Source organism: Antechinus flavipes, chromosome 3 (genome assembly GCF_016432865.1).
Source record: "Antechinus flavipes isolate AdamAnt ecotype Samford, QLD, Australia chromosome 3, AdamAnt_v2, whole genome shotgun sequence".
Taxonomy (NCBI): domain Eukaryota; kingdom Metazoa; phylum Chordata; class Mammalia; order Dasyuromorphia; family Dasyuridae; genus Antechinus; species Antechinus flavipes.
The window spans coordinates 553,814,447-553,836,293 of record NC_067400.1 but is presented as its reverse complement, the minus strand read 5'-3'; the positions used below and the strand labels follow the sequence as shown (position 1 = coordinate 553,836,293).

The window sequence follows — 21,847 nt, the reverse complement described above, 5'->3', positions numbered from 1 at the left end:
GCACTGTCTTTCTGGAAAATGTTCATGTCTAAGAAGGCAGAGACATCAGCCGCCTCTAAGTTATTCCTCCTGAGGTCCTCCTCCTCAAACAGCACTTTCCTGTCCCAGATCCCCTCAGCAGCCAAGCGACACAGACCCCTCAAGTGCTGAGGGATGAAGTTCTTATCATCAGGGATGATTAAATTGGAAAGATAATACATGTAGAGGGCAGTGGTGGTTTTCAAAGCCTGGACAGGATCTTGTCCCTTCTCCATCTGCTGTTTCAGGGAAGTGCAGACAATCCAGTTCATCAGGGGAACGCAGCACATAGTGAATAGTGTGCCATTGTCTTTTACTAAATGAAAGGCTTTTTCACCCAAATCTTTATCTCTGAAAAATTTGCAGAAATACTCCTCCCTGTGCTGCACCGAGAAGCCCAGGATCTCCACATGGCGTGGATTCTCTAATAAAGGACAAAATTTCCTCAGAGCCGTGAGTCTTGTTGTGAGCAGCAAGCAGGCTTCCGGGAGCAAGGTTTTCCTCAGTAAGCTGCTCAGCAGGATGGATACTGGCTCCTTCTGCTTCCAGTCTTTGCACAGATCATATCTGTTCTCGTTACAAGGGAATTTCAGTTCATCTAACCCATCAATGATGAACAGAAGTCTCTCTGGCTGGGACATGATCTCTGCCATGGGAGCCTTTGGGCCAGGCCAGTCATTGGTGATTAAATCAGCAAAACTGATTTCTCTCTCTCCTAATGGGTTCAGTTCTCTGCAGGTGAGAAATAAAACATAGTCGAACCTCTCCTGGAAGAGGTTTCCCTCTGCCCAGTCCAACATCACCTTGCTGGCCAGCGTGGTCTTCCCAATACCAGCAGCCCCCTGCAGCACAACAGTGCGGGGTTGGACACCTGTCTCTTTAACAGGATCAAATAAAGCTACTGTCTCTATAAGCTGCCCTCGCTCCTGCATGAACCCAGCGTGTTCCCCTCCACGGACAAGGAGCTCATGATGCTTCTGCTCCCTGTCACGATATTCTCGAAGAAGCAGCAGCTGTGTGAATCGGTGGTGAAAGAGCTCATGCTCCCCAGGACGAGAATTCCTCTCCCTCATGAGCTGGAATTTCTCTTTCATTCGTTCTCGGTACTTGTTTCTTTCATCTAAAGTCATAACAGAAAAGAGATATTCAGGGTTATATTTGCTGGGGGGTCTTTGGGAAATGTCCCTAAGATCATGACTAGGGTATCACTGTTCCCAGAGCCCACATAAATGTGAAGTGCTACCCTCTGGGTTTGCCCTCTCCTCACTTCTGGCTCCAAGGGAATCCCCCAAACCTCGCCTGCATCTCAGCTCAGGTGATCTTTCTGAAACATAAACACAGCCCTCATCAGAAGCCTCAATGTCTCTGTCTTGTTCACAGGACAACGTCTAAGCTTATGCCACATTTCAAGGCCTCATTTGTCCATCCTTATTTTCTCCCAGCTTCCCCTTAAGGAGCTTCCATGTTACGCCACTGAAATCCACACGTGAACTCCACAAACATTTATTGCTTCTATATGACAGGCAGTCTCCCAAGAGTCAGGGATATGAACAATAACAAAAAAAATCCAAAACCAATTTTTTTATTACTCTCTAGGTTGCATTCAGAACTTTCCCTGCCAGGCCTGATGGCAGGTATCTCCTCCCAAACCCAACTTGCCAAGTTTTGTTTTGTTTTTCATTTTTCATCTTTCCCTACTAGAACACCAACTGTTATAAGACAGAGACTCTCTTTCTACTTTTATTCATTATCCAAGCATTAAGCACAGTAGCATACACTAAGTACTTAATAAATGCCTTTTGACTGATGACAAGTTAAGCATGAGTCCTTTCCCCAAGTGTGCAAATATTCTGCCTACACAAGTGATACCCAGATCTATCTAACTCTAGTCTTTTTCTGAGCTCCAACACCACATAACCAACCGCCTATTGTACACTTCACATTGAATTTTCTGAATTTTGGTCGGAATCTCCAACCCAATACATTCAGAAGTGAACTAATTACTTTTTCCCAAAACTTACCTCTTTCCATATAGCTTTGCTACCTGGGGTCATCTTGCACTATATACTCTCCCTTACCCTACATAGCTAAAGAATTGCCAAGTATTTTCAATCCAACCACTTTATCATCTCTCATATTTACCTGCTTTTAAATGTTCACATGACTATGGCCCTCTCCATTTTTCTCTTTGCTAAAGTTCTATACTATTTTCTTCTATGTGGAAGGATAAGATTTTGCTTGGTGGAGCTGTGTAACCACAAATGCTATCCTTCCTCACCCTAAGGCATATAAATAAAGCAAAATTATTTATTGTAGAATATATACACATGTCTATACACAGGTCCACCTATATTAATAACTGAGGCCTTTATGTTTATAGTCTATTCCCTGCCTCCAAAATCTGGGTTAGTCTTGATATGCAGAATCCCAAGAGAAAAAAAAAAACAAAATCCAAATAAGTCACAAACATGTGAGATTTTTGGCCCCACATTAGAGACAACGACCCTAGGATATTCTTCTGGAATTTGTCAGATAGGTATTACATATCCAGGAAGTATTAATTGTGTCTCAATTTTTGCTTTTTTTTCTAAAATGAGGAAAATCTACCCTTCTGTACCTAAGACAAATCCCTTAGATAAAGTGTCTACTTATGCTTAGGCAGCAAAGCTATGACTATCTATATTCTCCTTATTAGCTAACCTTGATTAAGTCATGGAGCAATAAATTTTCATTCTTTCATCTCCCTCAACCCAGTACTGTGTTCAAAAAACCCCCAAGCAGAAATCAGAAAGTGAAAGTGCACATAACCCTTCCTTCACCAGCAATCTGTATATTAAAATCCAAAGAGAGAAGCATTTCCAAAACACATTGACTTTAGGGATTTTCCTATTTCAAAAAAAAAAAAAAAGGAAAGTCAATATGTCATCTTTAGAGCTTTCACAACAATATAATCTTGGGAAGTGCCAAACCATCATCCCAATATGGACACAGAGTAGATCTGCAGTTTCCTATGTTTTCTCCTTATAAATGTATGAAATCTCCATTATTAAATTTCCTTTCGACCCTGAAATTTAATAAGTGTGTTTCTATTTATCTTCTCTATTTCACATTCAGGGCTACAATATAATCACTCATTTGGAGAGGCATTTGTTAACAACTAAAGTGAACTTAAGAGAAATTGATCAAATTTCCTCAATTTTAAATTCCTTGAACTCTGGGAGCCATCCTTCCAATTTCTAGAATAAAAGAATTTAAATTAGTCCAACATTTTTTTTCTCTCCTGTACATTAATCTCCTGAATAAGTCAGCATCTCAAATCTGCTTCTCCATCTACCATATTACTACATAAGTGACCTTAATAATGTCTAATGTAAGATCTTACATGATCTTCTTCTCATTAATAAATTCCAGCACTTTTTATTAGTTCTAGCAACTATACAGTGTGGATCTGAACTCTTAACTCTATGACTAAACTGTATTTTGCCATCTTGTTCTCCTAAAAGATATATTATCTGTTTTGTCCAAAAACGTAAAGTTCTCTGGTTTGGTTTTCTTGGGGTCTCTGGAAGCAGCCTTCCTTTCAGTTCAGTTATCACCACAAGGACAGCCATGTGTTTAAGTCCACATCCTTTATTGTCTCCTTGCCTGATTCTGAGCAGCTTTCTGGAGAGCCTGTCAGTCTAACCTTGGTCTTAGTGGGGGAAGTGCAGGAGGCCAGGCCAGCCACCAGGAAGACCAAAGATGGAATTGAATTTCTCCCCTTGGTTCTGAGAGCTTAAGCTCCTGCCCCCAGTCCTTTGTCTTCTCTGCCTCTGCCCCTGAGGGCTTTCTGAGTCCCAGTTTATATGCCCTACACTGAGTATAAAGCAATCATTATATCACTAGGAAACCATTATTTGTGGTAAGGTTAAATCAATCATACTTAACCATGCTAAACTAGATAACCATTGTCTCCTCAATTCCACTTAGTACCTTGTTTCAAGTTCTGGCTCATAACACAAAAAGACTTCAATTAATTAAATGGTTAGGTAAGAATTCCAGGTTCCTTTGGTATATCCCTTTACATTTTACACATGGGGCTCCATTAATGGACAAGTTAACATCTAGATTAACATAGCAAAAATGAACTGAGTCTAATTTTACCCACAGGCAGTTCTATCATCCACATACCTTTCCCTTCTTGCTGCTTTTTTGTGGTATCTGGATATGTTTTCAGTCTTGGCCCTTCTGTAGGATCTATAATAGAAATGGATATGGCAATGAGCTTAAGAGGAGATCAGCCAAAAGTTTAAAAACAATAGTAATTGATGAATTTGTTTTAAAGGAAATATCTTTGCTCTTCTGTTTAACGACTTGCATACTTCTGCAGAGATGGCTACTTAGGGCAGAAAAAAGAAGAGAATAGACAAAGGTTATTGTAGCTGTCTTAGAGACAATCAGTGTTGGGTACAATAAACAACCTGATAGGGGTTGGTGATCCTATCTCCAGGGTCTTTGCCCATGGCCATACATTCACCTGCAGGGAGGGATTTTCTTGTCTCCTACCCATTCTTAGGCTTTAGGCATCTTAATATCAGATTCTAGGGTAGGGATATTTCCATGTTTACAAAATTTTGAAAATAACATTAAAATTTTATTTATAAAAATTCAGATATTTTCCTTGTATAATACTGCAAAAGGAGAAACTACTGCTTATAATTACATCCCTCAGCTTCAACTTATGCTGTGCCATCAGTCATCATTTTACTTTATTTTTTGTTTTTCCCTTACAACAAACATTTGGGCTTATTAAGTTGGGCAATATGGGCAACCACAAATATGGAACATACTCTGTACCCTTTAGAAGTTATGATTTAACCTGAAAGATCAGAAATGCACCCATAAAAAGAACAGTAAACCAAGTAATCACCAAGTATTTATTAAGCACTGAATGTGTGCTAGCATGGCTATACTAAAGGCATGTCGAGTTCAGAGGAGAGAGCGATTCCTGCGGGTTGAGAGTTACAGAAGAGTTCAAGAAGGAGATAGGACTTGATCTCAAGGGAATGGGAGCATCTTCTGTATTACTCAGGTTAGGCAAGGAAAGGATCTAGGACTCTCTCATCCACTGCTCATTAGGTGCTTGGCTTAAGGTTGCTATCCTTTTGGTTCTTGTCTGAATTCCAAGTAAATATAGGGGAATTTTAACATTTCTTAACTGAAGATTAATAAAAAGTGGGCAAAACAAATCCACACATATCACGGACCAAAGAGGAAGTTTAAGTGCACACAGAGTTTGTGCTTTAAACCTCAGTGTTTCCTGGTAAGACTGTGTGAAGACCCTCATCCCTAATTATGATTTGAAACTTTACAATTACAAGTTGAGCAATAGCTAAAAAGATGTTGGGTGTTAGGTTGTCTAGAATGAACATTCCCTCTGATTTCCCTCATTTCTTTTTTTTTTTTTTTTGAAAAAAATTTCTTTACAACATTATCCCTTGCACTCACTTCTGTTCCGACTTTTTCCCTCCCTCCCTCCACCCTCTCCCCCAGATGGCAAGCAGTTCTATACATGTTAAATATGTCACAATATATCCTAGATACAATATATGTGTGCAGAACCGAACAGTTCTCTTGTTGCACAGGAAGAATTGGAGTCAGAAGGTAAAAATAACCCGGGAAGAAAAACGAAAATGCAAACAGTTTACATTCATTTCCCAGTGTTCTTTTTTTGTTTTCCCCATTTCTTAATTAGCATTTAAGTACATCTTTTACAGGCAATTTATTCTTGTGTTTCTGGGATAGATTTCCGAGTTTGACATATAAACCTGGACTCTCCCAAAGAATGGGAGAAAAATGTCAAAGGGTGGGGCTCCTGCTTTTAGGGACCTATTTAATCTTATGTTTTGTAGGTTATATTTTGTACTTCTCTATACTTTGTAAGATAAGAGATGCCTTTTCTTGATAAATCTCAGTAAACTCCTTTTTTTTTTTTTTTAACTCTGAATGTCTATTTTTGTGGTAGCTACTATCCCACACAGGCTGAACTAGTCCGAGACACCCAGTTAGACGTGAAACTCTGTTGTTTAAAAAAACTTACTGACTTCATTTTCTCCACTTCAGAACTTCACTGGACCATTCTTACTCTTACCTATATCTTCTTTCTTCCCTGATCCAGGGTACCTGAATATCAGGTTCCAGAGGGAGTGAGATCCACCTATTGAGGGCATGGGCCAGCTTCAAACTCTCTGAATGACTTTGGGGTGATCTTTTGATAATGGCCCATTCAGATTATTTGATGAAACCGAATTCTTTCTCATCTCTTCTATGGTGCATGTCACCAGATCACCTTCTTGCATTAAAAAAAAAAAAAAAAAAAGGTACTTCCATCCCTGCTCTCTACTCAGCAAAGACTCCAGTGAATCTGATAGAATACAGAGGTCTATCTTCCCGGGACGTTTTCCTTCTGCTGATAAAATACCTAGTCAAAGCCTGACCCATTTCATTTCATCTTCTTCTTTCTCCACACCTCGCTTTTCTTCTTTCCTCAATCACACCTGAAATCTCCATTACTTCTATTCTCCTATTTTTCACCATCTTCCTCTCTTTAAGTTCTTCCCTCCCCTCCTGATCATTCTCCTGCCTCCAGCACTCTCTCCTCTTGGCCCAAATGCTCATCCTCTACAATGTCATGGAACAGTTACTGAACTCCACTTCTTCCATCTTGATTGTTGGGAAAAAAACAAACAAACAAAAAAAAAAAACATTGAAGTGATCCTCCTTCCCTTTCTCAGCCTTAAGTCAAGTCTCCCAATAGGTTCCTCTAATCCTGAAGTCAAAAATCAGTAATCAACGAATCTTTTAAGTATCTATCACATTCCACTCTTTGGGCTAAGTGCTGGAGATACAAAAATCAAATGAAATATTTAGAGCCTGCAGTGAAGAGACTTACATTCTTAGAGGGAAACTACCTGTAGAGACAAAATCTATACAGAATGAATGCAAGTTAATTTTAGCATGGGAGAAGCCCTAGAAGAGATCCCCGGGAAAGGAAGCAAGAAGGGAAAGAGGGACAAAGGAAGGAAAGAGAAGGAAGAAGGGCCCAAGTATGTTGGGACCCTGGAAAGCTCATTGGTCGCGATTAGTCCGCAGGCGTATGCTTACCCTGCAGTCCTTCCATCCTGGCTCGCTCCCACAGCTCCCGCAGGCCCATCTTGTCCAAGATACTCAGAGTCAGCTCCCAGGCGTCCGGCTCTCCAAAAGTACTGACCAAGAGCTCGGCCATTTCTGATCTATCCGCACCCTCCACTTTGCCCCGGGGGATGCGCTCGGAGAGCTCATACTTTAGACACAGCTTGAATTTCTTCAGCTCCTCAGGTGTCAGGTGCTCCAAGTACCGAACCAATCGCCAGTGGATACCCTCGGCCATCCCGCCCCCTCGGTTCTTTTCTGTGTTACGGCTCCAACCGGACCCTCCTTTGGGACGTTATGTGTGTCCTTGGGGGACCTAGGTCACGTCACTCAACCACCTACAACTTGTTTCTTCTTCAGTGACAGGAATGGCCTCGGGTTTCCCATTTAGTCCTCCCGGCGCCCGCTGCCTCAAACACCATCCATCCTTTTCTCCACCTTTCCCCTCCCCGGGATCCTGGGCTTTTCCTGCAGCTCTCCGATTCCGACCAGTCTCAGAACACTTCGCTCTAGAGTAAAGAGAAAATGAAAGAGCTGCGATGCTGGGGTCAGTGCTTTTGGCACTTAGTAAGCCACGTCAGCTGGAACACCGAGTTAAAGAGCAAAGGTCTGGGTGCAGCTCCCGCGCCTCTGATTTTTCCTCACACCTCAGACCAAAGTTGAAGAAAGGGGAGCCTGATTGGATTCAGGACCCGGGCTTTTTGGATTCAGGATCAGGCCTTTAAAAAAAACAACAACAAAAAAACAAACAAACAAACAAACAAACCTGTTATCTCCTAATGGCGCGGACAGTTCTCAGCAGCGGGATTCAGGAGTCCGGGTCCCTGAGAATGGGACTGGAGAGTGGAGCCAGTACCACAATATCCGCCCAGATATTTGCGTCTTCCCATCTTCCAATAGAGCCTCCGACCTACGTTGACTTACTGACTTGGAATCAAAGGGTCTGGATTCAAATTTCACCTATGACAGTTACTGTCTGTTTCCATTAAGTAACTCACTTGACCTTAGCATCAGTTTCCTCATTTGCAAAATACTGGAAAGGAGTTAGACTCAATGACTTCCGCAGTCCCTGTCTTTTTCCATATAATATTTTTAAAGCACTTTGCACAAAACCTGTCACTCAGCGGGCTTATAATAAATGTTTATCGAATTAGATTAGTAGATGCTTCCTAAACGCTTGCTCCCTTCCCCACTTTCTTTTCCCTTTCAGCTCTGCATCTGTTCAGGACGATCAGTTAGTTCCTTCCTTGAAATATAGATCGACCTATTTTCTCTTTGATAATGGATATCCTTCTAATTCTATATATTTCTCTAATTGGTGTAAATAATATTTCTAGAATGAGGGAGGAGATTAGCCTTTGAATTGACCTTTGAAGGAAGGAATCTTCAGCATTTAATGTAACAGGAATTGCTAATAAATCAACATGTGTGTGTAACCTAGTAATCAGCTCCCTGGGGACTTTGACTTAAGTGAATCTAGAAAACTGGAAGGCAGGAACTTGGTTCTCTTTTTTGAAGTCCAAAGGACAAGAAATATATTTTTTAAAACTACTTTGAAAGAAGTCTGTTGCTCAAGGACCAGTCAAGTTATTTAGAACGATTAGATCAGAAGGTTGGTCACTTTGTGACCAATGCTTTGGACATGGGGATACATGAAACATGAAACAGATAAAAGTATAAATTGGCACTCGGGCTTATAGAGCTCCTTTCTACTTCCAAGAAATGGTGTCAGACTTTTGCACAGAAGATAAGTGTTAGGAATTACTAAATGTTGTTTGTAGATATTAATTTAACTCTTGTCTGTTTAACATGGGATTATTTTACTACAGCTAAATCATTATATAGTTATGAGTTTTGATGTTCCTTCCAGTTCTAAATCTAAGATCCCTTTGATATTAAAATAAACCCCATATTAATATTTATTTTTTGAATTTGTTTGTTTGGAGACTGAGTCTATGCTAGAAGTATAGCTACTACTCCACTGGCTTGATGCCAGTTCTGCTTAGTTGTAAGGACTGCCAAGTATTTTCCAGAGCTGGGATCCACTTTGGATCCTTTAGTATCCACTTGATTTACCCAACTCTTACAGCCACACACCAGTAAGACATTTTGACAGACAAGTTAAACCAGATTGAGGTTGGAAGGAACCTCAATGGTTATCCAGTCCAAATTGTAATTACAAAAGAATTTCCTCTACCAGAGTCCTGACAAGTCATCAGTAATCCTATGTTTAAAGACCTTCTTTGTTTTTTTTTTTTATTATATATAAATTTTATTTTATTTAATAATAACTTCGCATTGACAGAATCCATGCCAGGATAATTTCTACACGACATTATCCCTTGCAATCACTTATGTTTCGTTTTTTCCCCTCCCTCCCTCCTCCCCCCCCCCCAGGATGGCAAGCAGTCCTATATATGCTAAACATGTTGCAGTATATCCTAGATACAATACATATTTGCAGAACTGAACAGTTCTCTTGTTGCACAGGGAGAATTGGATTCAGAAGGTAAAAATAACTCGGGAAGAAAATCAAAAATGCAAATAGTTCACATTCATTTCCCAGTATTCCTTCTTTGGGTGTAGCTGTTTTTGTCCATCATTTCTCCAATGAAACTCAGTTAAGTCTCTTTGTCAGAGAAATCCACTTCCATCAGAATACATCCTCATACAATATCGTTGTCGAAGTGTATAATGATCTCCTGGTTCTGCTCATCTCACTTAGCATCAGTCCATGTAGGTCTCTCCAAGCCTCTCTGTATTCATCCTGCTGGTCATTCCTTACAGAGCAATAATATTCCATAACATTCATATACCACAATTTACCCAGCCATTCTCCAATTGATGGGCATCCATTCATTTTCCAGTTTCTAGCTACTACAAACAGGGCTGCTACAAACATTTTGGCACATACAGGTCCCCTTTCCTTTTTTAGTATCTCTTTGGGGTATAAGCCCAATAGAAACACTGCTGGATCAAAGGGTATGCACAGTTTGATAACTTTTTGGGCATAATTCCAGATTGCTCTCCAGAATGGCTGGATTCGTTCACAACTCCACCAACAATGCATCAGTGTCCCCGTTTTCCCGCATCCCCTCCAACATTCATCATTATTTTTTCCTGTCATCTTAGCCAATCTGACAGGTGTGTAGTGATATCTCAGAGTTGTCTTAATTTGCATTTCTCTGATCAATAGTGATTTGGAACACTCTTTCATGTGAGTGGTAATAGTTTCAATTTCTTCATCTGAAAATTGTCTGTTCATATCCTTTGACCATTTATCAATTGGAGAATGGCTTGATTTTTTATAAATTTGAGTCAGTTCTCTATATATTTTGGAAATGAGGCCTTTATCAGAACCTTTAATTGTAAAGATGTTTTCCCAGTTTGTTACTTCCCTACTAATCTTGTTTGCATTCGTTCTGTTTGTACAAAGGCTTTTTAATTTGATATAATCAAAATTTTCTATTTTGTGATTGGTAATGGTCTCTAGTTCATCTTTGGTCACAAATTTCTTTCTCCTCCACAAGTCTGAGAGATAAACTATCCTATGTTCCTCTAATTTATTTATAATCTCGTTCTTTATGCCTAGGTCATGGACCCATTTTGATCTTATCTTGGTATGTGGTGTTAAGTGTGGGTCCTTGCCTAATTTCTGCCATACTAATTTCCAGTTATCCCAGCAGTTTTTATCAAATAATGAAATCTTATCCCAAAATTTAGAATCTTTGGGTTTGTCAAACACTAGATTGCTATAGTTGACTATTCTGAAAGACCTTCTTTGTTGAGAACTACGAGGTTGTCCCACAAGTCAAACCTTAATTTCCCTGTCTGAAACTCCTCCATTTTTCTAATTCTGCTTTTGTGGGGAATCAGGGAACTCAAGAATTGTAGATTGAAGGTACATTAAGCTTCATGATAGGCAAGATTTTAATTTTAGCTTTAAAAAACAATTTACTATTGTTGAGGTCTAGATTTGGGATACTTAAATGAAATTAGGGTTTAGTTGAGGTCTAGTGGCAGGTTTAGGGTACAGGGAGCCAAGCAAAGCTCCCCTGCAACCCCCTTTGATTCAGCGCAAGGATACAGCCGTAAATGGGGTCTAGTAGCAGCCTGAGTTGCCAATAAAAGCATTTATTGGCCTGAGAGCTAGATTGATAAAAGAGGTTTATTATTGGGTAAGCAAGGTTAAAGTATAGGTGAAGGTAGAGATAAGAAGGGCACCGGACCAGAGGGTCCAGTGGACAGAGGGTCCTCACATGGCTAGCTTTTTTGGAATCTCTGCAAAGAGGGGGTCCCAGTGTCTCCCTTTTATAATGGGAGATTTAACTCGAGGGGCTTTTGGGTGTAGCTCCAAAGTGGACTCAGATCTGGATGGGGCTGGTTCAGGTAAGATCTTTTATTGGAATTCAAAGGGACCAGGATTTGTGAGTTAAAGGGTAATTTACATTATTAACTAGGAGAGGGTGGGAATCTAGAAAGGAATCTTTCCCACATCATTATTGCTGATGAAGCTGAGGTTATTAGATTTGGTATTCACCTATCCAGGATTTTGAAAGTCTTCTTATCTAGTCCTACATATGAGATTGTGGATGGCATATTGTGTTCTATCCTTACTAGGAGGCAGTTAACCCCAGAGGTTTTTGGGTTTTTTTTGAGTTGTAATTCATATCTGGAGAAATTACTCTAATCACTAGAGGTGAGTTCAGAACCAGAAAAGTTATTATTCTGCATGCAATATCATTATGGTAACATGTGTAGCTGATATTTTCCAACTACTCTACTGTATTTATATTGTATGTTCACTTCATCTTCTCATTTATGCTTTTTGAAGGTCAAGCATGCAAAGAAATGCTGAGGTAAAGTCATATGAGATAAACATTTTGGAAACGGCATGTTGGAATTTCAGTCCTGAATATTCCTCCAAAGGCTTTGCTCTCTTTTCACAGGAATTTGGGATTTGCCACCTCACAGGCCTTCTCTATAACCCCACAGGTCAGGCAGTGGTTGAACTTGCCAACCACACACTGAAGACTGTGCTGCAAAAGCAAAAAGGGGGAAGGGGAGGGGGAGGGATGGGGGGCTTAACTCAGTCCCAGTTGGATGCCGCTCTCTACACACTCAATTTTCTTCAATTTTCAGCTATCGATACCCACACCAGCTTTATGCTTCTTTGTTATGCCACAGGTCAGAGATTCACAAGTTCCACCTCATACCAGGACGGCTCCAACCTGGTCCTGCAATGTGGACATTGCACCACATTGGCCAGCAATGTGGAAGGATGTATCAGATGGATCATGGGGGTGGTGCACAGATGGGGGATAGGGTATGCTTATATCATTCCAGGTCCCAATGAAGCCGGAGAGTGGATGCCAACCCGCTCCTTGCGACTCCTAGGACCTTCAGAACAAGAAGAAGAGCAAAAGGAGGCAGAAAAAGGACATGGACACACTAGTTGGCAGAAAAGAGACAGCAGAAAAAAAGACTGCAATGGCTGTGTCGTGGACTTGCTCTTCCATGTCACTTTGACTATCAACCTGTTTGTGTGACTCCTTTTCAATGGAACACCATCTCACTTAGGAACAAGTCAGAGACCACATTAGGGGCACTCTGTTGGTGGCCAATATGTCTAATCAAATCCAGGAATTAGCAAAGCTTGTTGCTGACATCAATGCATTAGCAAAAAATTTCAACCTAACTACGCTTCTCATGACCTTATTGATTGGATATACCAACATACAATAACAATTCCCTCATGAATGTCTCACCTTTTACTATTAATTGCCTTTTTTATTGTATTGTTTTTACTTTTACCTTGTATTTTCTGATGCTTTCTCTCTCTCTTATGACAGTTCCTTGCAGGACTGGTAGCCCAGTGGCACCCCCTTCATAGAAAACAAGAAGGGGGAGATGGTAGGGAACAGACTAACAAGAGTCTGCTTTAATCTGTGTACCTCGCCCCATTTGTGTAAGCAACAAGTTTGTGCAAAAACCTGACCCTTGTGGTCTGTGGCTGGTTGGATCTCGGTCAGCTCACTCTTGGGGGTGGATATTAAGGCCTCGGGTTTACATTCTGCTGGCTGACTACAGGTCTGGGGTACACCCTGTTGACACGCCCAGCACAGGCACTGAGCATGCACCAAATCGAGATCGCCCCCACCATCTCAGGAGTTAGGCTCCTGGATACACAAGCTAAACACATACTTGTTGTTGGGGCCCGTGGGCAAGAGCAGAAGAGAGGGGTATACATACAGGACAGCAGAGGGAGAAAGGAGGAGGAGAAACAAAGCTATGGAATCAATAATAAAGCTTCATAACTGCATAGTGGTGTCTGTCTATTTTATTGAATCCAGAGACATCCGAGGGTAGTAGAAGTGACAATAACTGGGTAAGTGCTCACAGTCTAACTGGTGTCAGTGGGTCTAAACCAGAAAAAATCCCCAACAGGTCTTAATATCTGTGTCTATAAATCTGTGAACAATTTTTCTTATAACTGGAATTACTCTTATCTTCACTAAAAGAAGAAAGAGTTCACATGTATACTGGGCCATTTTGCCTTACTTAAAACCACAAAGATTAAAATACTATCTTTACCTCTACCTTGAAAATGTTCTTATCCTATAAATGGCTGCTCTTGAAATGACTTTGATGGCCTATTAGACAAAAAGTAATTGCCTGGGAAAGAGCGCTCTGGTTTTCAGCTATCATAACATTGTTATTTACTGAATATTTCTCCTGTGAAAATTTTTATGGCTATCCACAGAATGAATGCTCTAGGATTCAAGTAAAATCTTCCTTTCACTAAGGATATTGAATCCTTTCTTTGGACTGAAACCTTTCTCTTTTTTAGGACATAAAGTCTCAGAGAGAAGCAATTTCTACAAATTGTTTGAGGAGAAAAAAAAGGGTGATCAGAATTATCCCTGGCTTCTAAATGAAGAAATGCCTTGCTTATATATTTGGAAGTTTTGAAGCTGAAGACATGGAAGTAAGAGAGTTCATTATCAAGGCTTAATCCCAGGATAAAGTGTTTGAAGAAGACAGTGCCAGAATTATCACCATTTTCACAATTGCCATGAAGAATGATTAATCGTATAGCAAGTCTTTTCCTCTAGTAAAAAGGCAGTATGGATAAAGTTCTTTGTAAAGAATTTGAGATGATTCTAGATCATGTTAAATCTATTGTTTTTAATAAATTTCATATCTTATCCATGGAGTCTGTCTATTGCTTTCATATTTGGTTAGTCATATAATTACAAATCTAGAATAAAGTTTGTTAACAAGGCATAAATGGAATGCCTTCTCCTCATCAAAGTTATTGGACAGATATCATGGGAGCTGTGAATTCCTGGTGACCAAGACCAGCCTCCAAAAATAGTACATTGGAAGGCATTGGAAGGTTCTTTTCAAATTGTCAATGACCTGATTATGATCAGTCTGTGAGAGCTCAACTCCTGGAGAAGTCACTGTGATATACACAATCATTAAATATTCATTCTATTTTTCACACTCCCATGATCTCCTTTTCTTAGATGTCAGGGAAGGCAGATAGATGGTAGAAGTAGTAAAATTTAGATTACTAGGTGGTTTTTTTCAAAGAAAGTTCAAATCTGTTCTCAACCACTTACGAGCTGTGTGATACTAGGCAAGTCATTTCACTTCTTTCTGCTATAGTCTTCTCACCTTAAAGGTGAGAATGGGGAAAATAACACAATAACAAAGAGCAGAATATTTACAAAGTCCCAAGCAAGGTTTTGAGTGTGTAGCTGACCTTTACTAGTCAAGGCAAATTTGTGGTTCCTGACAGCTACAGATACCTCCAAATTCAGCTGGAGTTTACTCAAAAATGATCACGGGTGTGCCAAGAAGTTTGGGGCATTAGAAGTCTTTGTAACTCTGACAGGTTATTTTTGTATAAAGTGTTTGAAGAAGACGATGCCAGAATTATCCCGACTTTCACGATTTCCATGAAAAATGATTAATCTACAGTGTAGCAAAGGGTGACTTCTCATTCTCAAAACTTAAGTCTTCAGGTTTACCAAATAGAAGGTTACTATAATAACTGCTGTAAATTGTGTTTGTGCTCTCTTAAACTCATCCCCAATTATTTTAATCTCTATCTGATTGGACCTTAATGACTCTGGAGGTGACAATGAGGCAAGTGACCTTGCCCAGCCGATCCTTACTTAAATACAATTCACTTGCAGGTCATGTCCCTCCCTCCCTCCTTAATCCTCCCTTCCATCCTTCCTTTCCAACATCCTTCCTCCCTCCCTTCCTTCCCTTCCTCTTCTCTTTTTCTCATTCTTTTCCTTCTTCTCTTTTTCCCATTCCTCCCTCTAACTTCTTAGGGTATCATACCTTTACCTATAGATGCTCTTAACAGCATTTTTTTTTCATTTCTTTTGCACAACTGAATTCTCTGAAAATATCTTAGAGTTTACTGACTAGGTTTCTTAAGGAGGATGCCTTAAACTAAAAGGTATCTGATTCTCACTGATTGGCCACAAAATGGTCCAGAGCCAAGCCCCATTTGGTGATGATGTGGTTCCGAATTAAATAATATTGAATGTAAACATCAATCTTTTCTGCTTTGATCAGAAACCTGAGGATCCTCTTCTCCCAGATTTATTTATTTATTTGTTTGTTTATATTTGGGGGGATGGGGTAGGGGTGGGGTGGGGTTTGGGCTAGGTGAAAGAGGAGATTCTTTGCTTCAATTGCTTTTGTACCAGTTAAAACTGAGACCTGTTGAAGTCCTTAGCTTCAAAAGGCCAAGGTTTCTCATTTCTTTTAAGACAATCTCCAGTCATCTTGATCTGTATCTTGGCACTAGACCCAGATGGTTCTGGAGGGAAAGTGAGGCAGCTGATCCTACACAGCTCTCTCTCACTTAAATCCAATTTACTTGCATGTCATGGCATCACCTCCCTGATGTCATGGTCTCTTTCAGTATGAAAAACAAAATAACTTTCTGGAGACAACTTTCATAATTACATCCTTATAAGACAGTGTAATGTCTGCAACTTCTAAACATCTTTTTAATTTTTTCAATTTATGATATTGAGTGAAATGAATAAAGGTGAAAGCAATGAATGTTGGAGGGCAGGTAGAAAACTTCGAACATGAAGTCACTGTTGGTAAAACTGCACAGTAATCCAACCATTTTGAAGAACAATCTGGAATTATGCCTAAAGAGTTATAAAACCAGGGAAATCCTTTGAACCAGCAATACCACTACTAACTCTATTAATTAGAAGAAAAGATGAATAGAGAAAAAGGAAAAGAATCCATATGTACTAAAATATTGATAGCAGTTCTTTGTGGTGCCATAGAACTGGAAACTGCAGAAAGGTCCATCATTTGGGAAATAGCTGAACAGTTTCTCACATGTGATTGTGATGGAATACTCCTACATTATAAGAAATGATATGCTCAATGATTTTAGCAAAACATAAAAAGACTTCCATGAAAGAAGGATACATGAAATGTGGAGAACCAAAAGGACACTGTATACAGTAACAAAAACAACCATTTTAAGACTACCCTAAGTGATTAAGCCATTTTGACTATTACAAATTCCCAAATTAACTACAAAGGACATATGAAGGAATATGTCATCTTCAACCAGAGAAAGAACTGATAGAATTTAAGAATAGGATATATTTATATAGATGTATACATATACATGCATTCCATAAACATATCTGTGTCTATAATGTTAGCCATTTCTAGTATGAAGGCAGGGAGAAAAGAAAAAAATTTTTTAAAAATTTCAAGATAACTTTACAATACATTTAAAAAGAATGGGAAATTTATATATAATAGATTTCCAGACTCACATAAAGTCATCATTTTTCTATTGTACTATGTTATGGAAACCTTCCCTCTTCCCTCTTACATTCAGAAAAGGATCAAGAAGAGATGAAGAGGCTAAATAAAGTTCATAAAGATAAATTCATGTTTTTTCATAAGTACTTCTCTTGGCCCCACTCCTATGAACCCACTGCAAAATGCTTATGGTGCATGGGATGGAAATAAAACAAGGTATATAACAGAAATGCATTATATTTGTATGTTAAAAAAATTGGTTTTCTTAAATTAAAATCAGTTTTCTCTTGCTCTAACTCCCTAGCAACTAAATAACAAAAACAAAACCCCTGTAATAAATATGCATAGTCAATAAAACAATTTCCAAAAATATATTTTAATTTACTTCCTAATTCTGCTACCTCTTTGACAGAAAGTAGGTAGTATGTTTCATCATGAGTTCTCTGGAGACATGGTTGGTTATTGTGTTTGTTAGAATTCTTAACTCTTTTGAAGTTATTTGAGAATCCCCTGACTTCACTGAAGATTCAACTCAACCATGACCTTCTGGAGAAAACCTTTTCTGTTCATCCCAGATGCTAATACCCTCTCTATAAGGTATCTTTCTTCTAATCTTTAAACGTTTTCTATAGCTAATTTTAGACATGCTATATGCTAAATGAGATTGTGAATGCCATGAGGATAGGTATTATTTTTGCTTTTTCTTTCTAACTCAAATTTGGCATGTGGCCTGACCATATGGTTAAGAAATAAGAGGGACAGGTCAATGGAATAGCTTAGATACACATGGCAGAATAATCAATGATCATAGTAATCTAGTATTTGATAAACCCCAAAGCTCTAGTTTCTGGGATAACAATTCACTATTTCCAAAAAATTCTGGGAAAACTAGAAAATAATATGCCAGAAACTTGACATAGATGTACATCTCACTTCCCATACCACAAAATAAGGTCAAACTGGCTACATGATTTGGGCATAATGGGTGATAACATAAGCAAATTAGAAGACCAAAGATTAATTTACCTATCATATCTTTAGAGAAATTAGGAATTTATGACCAAAGAACTGAAGAGCATTATGAAATGCAAAACGAACAACTTTGATTATATTATATGTTTCTGCACAACAAAACCAAGACAACAAAATTAAAAGGGAAGTACATAGTTAGGGAAATTTTTTTACAGCTAATGTTTCTGACAAAGGTCTCTTTTCTAAAATATATAAAGAACTATGTCAAATTTATAAGAATACAAGTTATTCCCAATTGCTAATGGTCAAAGGAAATGAATAGACAATTTCCAGATGTGAAATTAAAGCCATTAATAGTCATATGAAAAGATGCTCTAAATCACTATTGATTAGAGAAATGCAAATTAAAACAGCTTTCAGGTACTACTTCACATCTGTCTGTGGTGATTTTCTTCTTTTAAAATAATATAAAAGATGGTTTTCTCTGGGAGAAAGCAGGTTTCTCGGGGAGGTTTTCTGGAGGCAGCCTTAGTTGCAGTTCAGATCCATAATTACCCCAAACACAGCCAGGTGATAAAAGTTCAGATCTTTAATTGTCTCCAATATAGTCCGGTTAGCTTAGAGGCCTATCTCTCTGCTTGGTTCCAAGAACTCCCCCCAATGTCTCCAAATCCAAAGGTTTGTCCTTCAGCCTCCAGAGTCAGTACAAAGGTGAATCTCTCTTGCCTCTGAGAGAGGCTTCTGGCTCTCAATCTCCCGGAGTGCTCCTCTCCAACCGCAGTCAATGTTCCGAAGTAAAACTCCTCACTCAGAGAGGGCTTCTGGCTGAACTCACTTGACACTCCCCTCTCAATCTAAATTCAGCTGAACTCTCTACTTGTAGCTTCTTCACTCTGAAAAACTTTCTTGACAGGCCCATTGAAGCTCCATTTATACTGCTTTAAGAGAGGGATTGTGGGATGTGAGAGAGAGGGATTATGGGTTAGTGCTCTCTGGTCCTAAGAGCTTCAAGGGAGGTGTGAATTCACAAAGTTACACAGTTAACTCTGTGAATCTCCCATACTTGTGAATTCCAATGAGTACTTAAATACTTCTTGCTTATATGAGCTCTCTAAAGATGTGAACACAAGCATTATTGTTTATCAGTTCTACTTAGTACCTTGTTTCTTCTGGCCCATAACATCTCCTTATAGATCATACTGAACCATGCTAAATTAGATAATTATTGTCTCTATCAACTCTAATGACTTAACAGTTTGTAAGGATTCCACCATCTCCTGCTTTCTTTTGTTTTAGGACATAGGTGATCATGACCTCCCTGACTTCTCAAGGAGGTGAGAACCCCCCAAAAAAGGTGATCATGCCTTCCCTGACTGCTCAAAAAGGGAGTGAAAACACCATAAAAAGAAGGTGGTCACACCCTCCCTGACATGTCAGGAAGGGAGATGAAAACACCAAAGGAAACAGGAAGTCAAGTCAGATTAGCGGGTTTCTGAAGGGGCTCACTTGAAACAGGTACACATAAATCCATCAGTATGGGAGGCATTACACGTAATTTACATAAGCACATAGCAATATAACACAGGCTAGTAGCAATGTAACAAATAACATGAATCAACATGAAAATTTAAGTACTCATCACAATTTTTCATCTCAAGAAATCCAATGATTCTTGCAAATACATAAAACACATAAGCACATAGCAATATAACATAGGTTAGTAGTAATGTAACAAATAACATGAATCAACCTGAGAATTTACACATGTCCATAAGTCCTAGAAATAGTCCAAAAGGAATCCATTGTCGATTAGTTCATGTGCCAGGAATCCAATAGTTCCTGTAAGCTCTGAAGTACTGCAAAAGTCTCATCACCAATTTTTCATCTCAGGGAATCCAATGATTATTGCTGGTTTTTCAAGAACTGAAACAGTCTCACCTTGTGTTAGGAAATCCAATGATTCCTGAAGATTTTAAAGTTCTTTTAACAGTCTCATTGTCAGCCATGCTCTTTCAGTGTCAGATGTTTCTTAAATCTCCTTTGTTTTGAAGTTTTTCTCTTTTTCTGTTTCATCTCAGGGAATCCAATGATTGTTGATGGTGAGTGATTGTTGATGTTGCTGGTTTTTCAGGAACTGAAAGCTGAAGATTTTAAAGTTCTTTTAACAGTCTCATTGTCAGCCATGCTCTTTCAGTGTCAGATGTTTCTTAAATCTTCTCCTTTGTTTTGAAGTTTTTCTGCTTTTGTGTTTCTCTCTGATGGACAAGGTGAATACGGCTCTTTAGCACCCATCTGATTCCTTCTCCTCCTGTAGAGATACAAGCAAACCCTCTTCCCCAAGCAGTTAACCTATCTAATTCCCTTCCAGTTACCACTTCTGGGATTTCTCCTCATCATCTGGCAATTACATTGGAGCTGTTTGAACTGGACACTGCTCTGTTGGGTTAAAAGGCCTGTATTCTCCTCAACAGTAAAGATTCCAACATCTGTCAGATTGACTAAAATGACAGGAAAAGATGATAAATGTTGGAGAAGATATGGGAAAACTGGGACACTGATGCATTGTTGATAGAGCTGTGAAATGAAGTAGCCATTCAGGAGAGCAATTTGAAACTATGCCCACAGGGCCATAAAACTGCATTCCCTTTGATCTAGCAGTGCCATGACTGGCTCTGTATCCCAAGGAAATCATAAAGGAGGGGCAATGACTCACATGTGCAAAACTGTTTCCATGGCTCTTTTTGAATTGGTAACTAATAAAAAAGTGAGTAGATGCTCATTAGTTAGGGAATGGCTGAATAAACTATGGTATATGAAAGTAATAGAATATTATTGTTCTATAAAATATGAACAAACTGATTTTCGAAAGGTCTAGAAAGATTTACATGAATTGATGCTGAGTGAAAGAAGGAGAACCAAGAGTACAGTGCTTATTACAGGTCAGGCCACATGCCAAATTTGAGTTCAAAAGAAAAAGCAAAAATAATACCTATCCTCATGGCATTCACAATCTCATTTAGCATGCAGCATGTCTATAATTAGGTATAGAAGACTGTCTAAAGATTAGAAGAAAGATACCTTATAGAGAGGGCATTAGCATCTGGGATGAATAAGAAAAGGTTTTCTACAGAAGGTCATGTTTGAGTTGAATCTTCAGTGAAGTCAGGGGATTCTCAAATAATTTCAGAAGATTTAAGAATTCTAACAAACACAATAACCAACCATTTCTCCAGAGAACTCATGATGAAACATACTACCTACTTTCTGGCAAAGAGGTAGTAGGAATTAGGGAGTAGATTAAAATATATATCTTTGGAAATTGTTTTGTTCATTATGCATATTTAATACAAGTGTTTTGTTTTTGTTATTCAGTTGGTGGGGAATTAGAGCAAAATAGATTTTAATTTAAGAAAACTATTTTTTTAAATACAAATAAGTTTCTGTTACATAAGTTGTGTTTTCTACATCCCATGCACTTTAAGGATTTTGCAGTGAGTTCATGGGAGTAGGAGCAAGAGAAGTACTTAGAAAAAATGTGAATTCATCTTTATGAACTTTATTCGGCCTCTTCACCTAGTCTTGGTCCTATCTCTATTTTCTATGAGTTATGCTTTTAATCTGATTTGAAAACTTCCCCTCACTCTCACATTGAAGCCCTCTAATCCACACATTAGGAATATCGTCTTCCTTCTCTCTTGCCCATTCCTTCTTTTCTGTCCCACCCCAATCAATATCCACCCCCTTCTGGTAAGCTTCCCTAATTACCCTCACATAATTCCTATCATTTTCTACATTCCTCACCCCACCCATGTCCAACCTAGGACTTCTCCAGGTCTATCTATGTTAATCTTGCTTT

At 39.0% G+C, this 21,847-nt stretch overlaps 2 protein-coding genes across 3 annotated transcripts in view; both read right to left on the bottom strand.

Annotated features, from left to right (window-relative positions):
- LOC127555279 (NACHT, LRR and PYD domains-containing protein 12-like) overlaps positions 1–8,163 on the bottom strand; it is a 123,868-nt gene extending 115,705 nt beyond the window's left edge. The window contains 1 exon segment of the mRNA XM_051987505.1: positions 8,149–8,163. The gene's annotated coding sequence lies outside the window, so the exon portion shown is untranslated.
- The window catches only part of LOC127555278 (NACHT, LRR and PYD domains-containing protein 12-like), a 167,256-nt gene that overhangs the window by 115,705 nt on the left and 29,704 nt on the right, over positions 1–21,847 (bottom strand). The gene's annotated exons all lie outside the window — the stretch shown is intronic.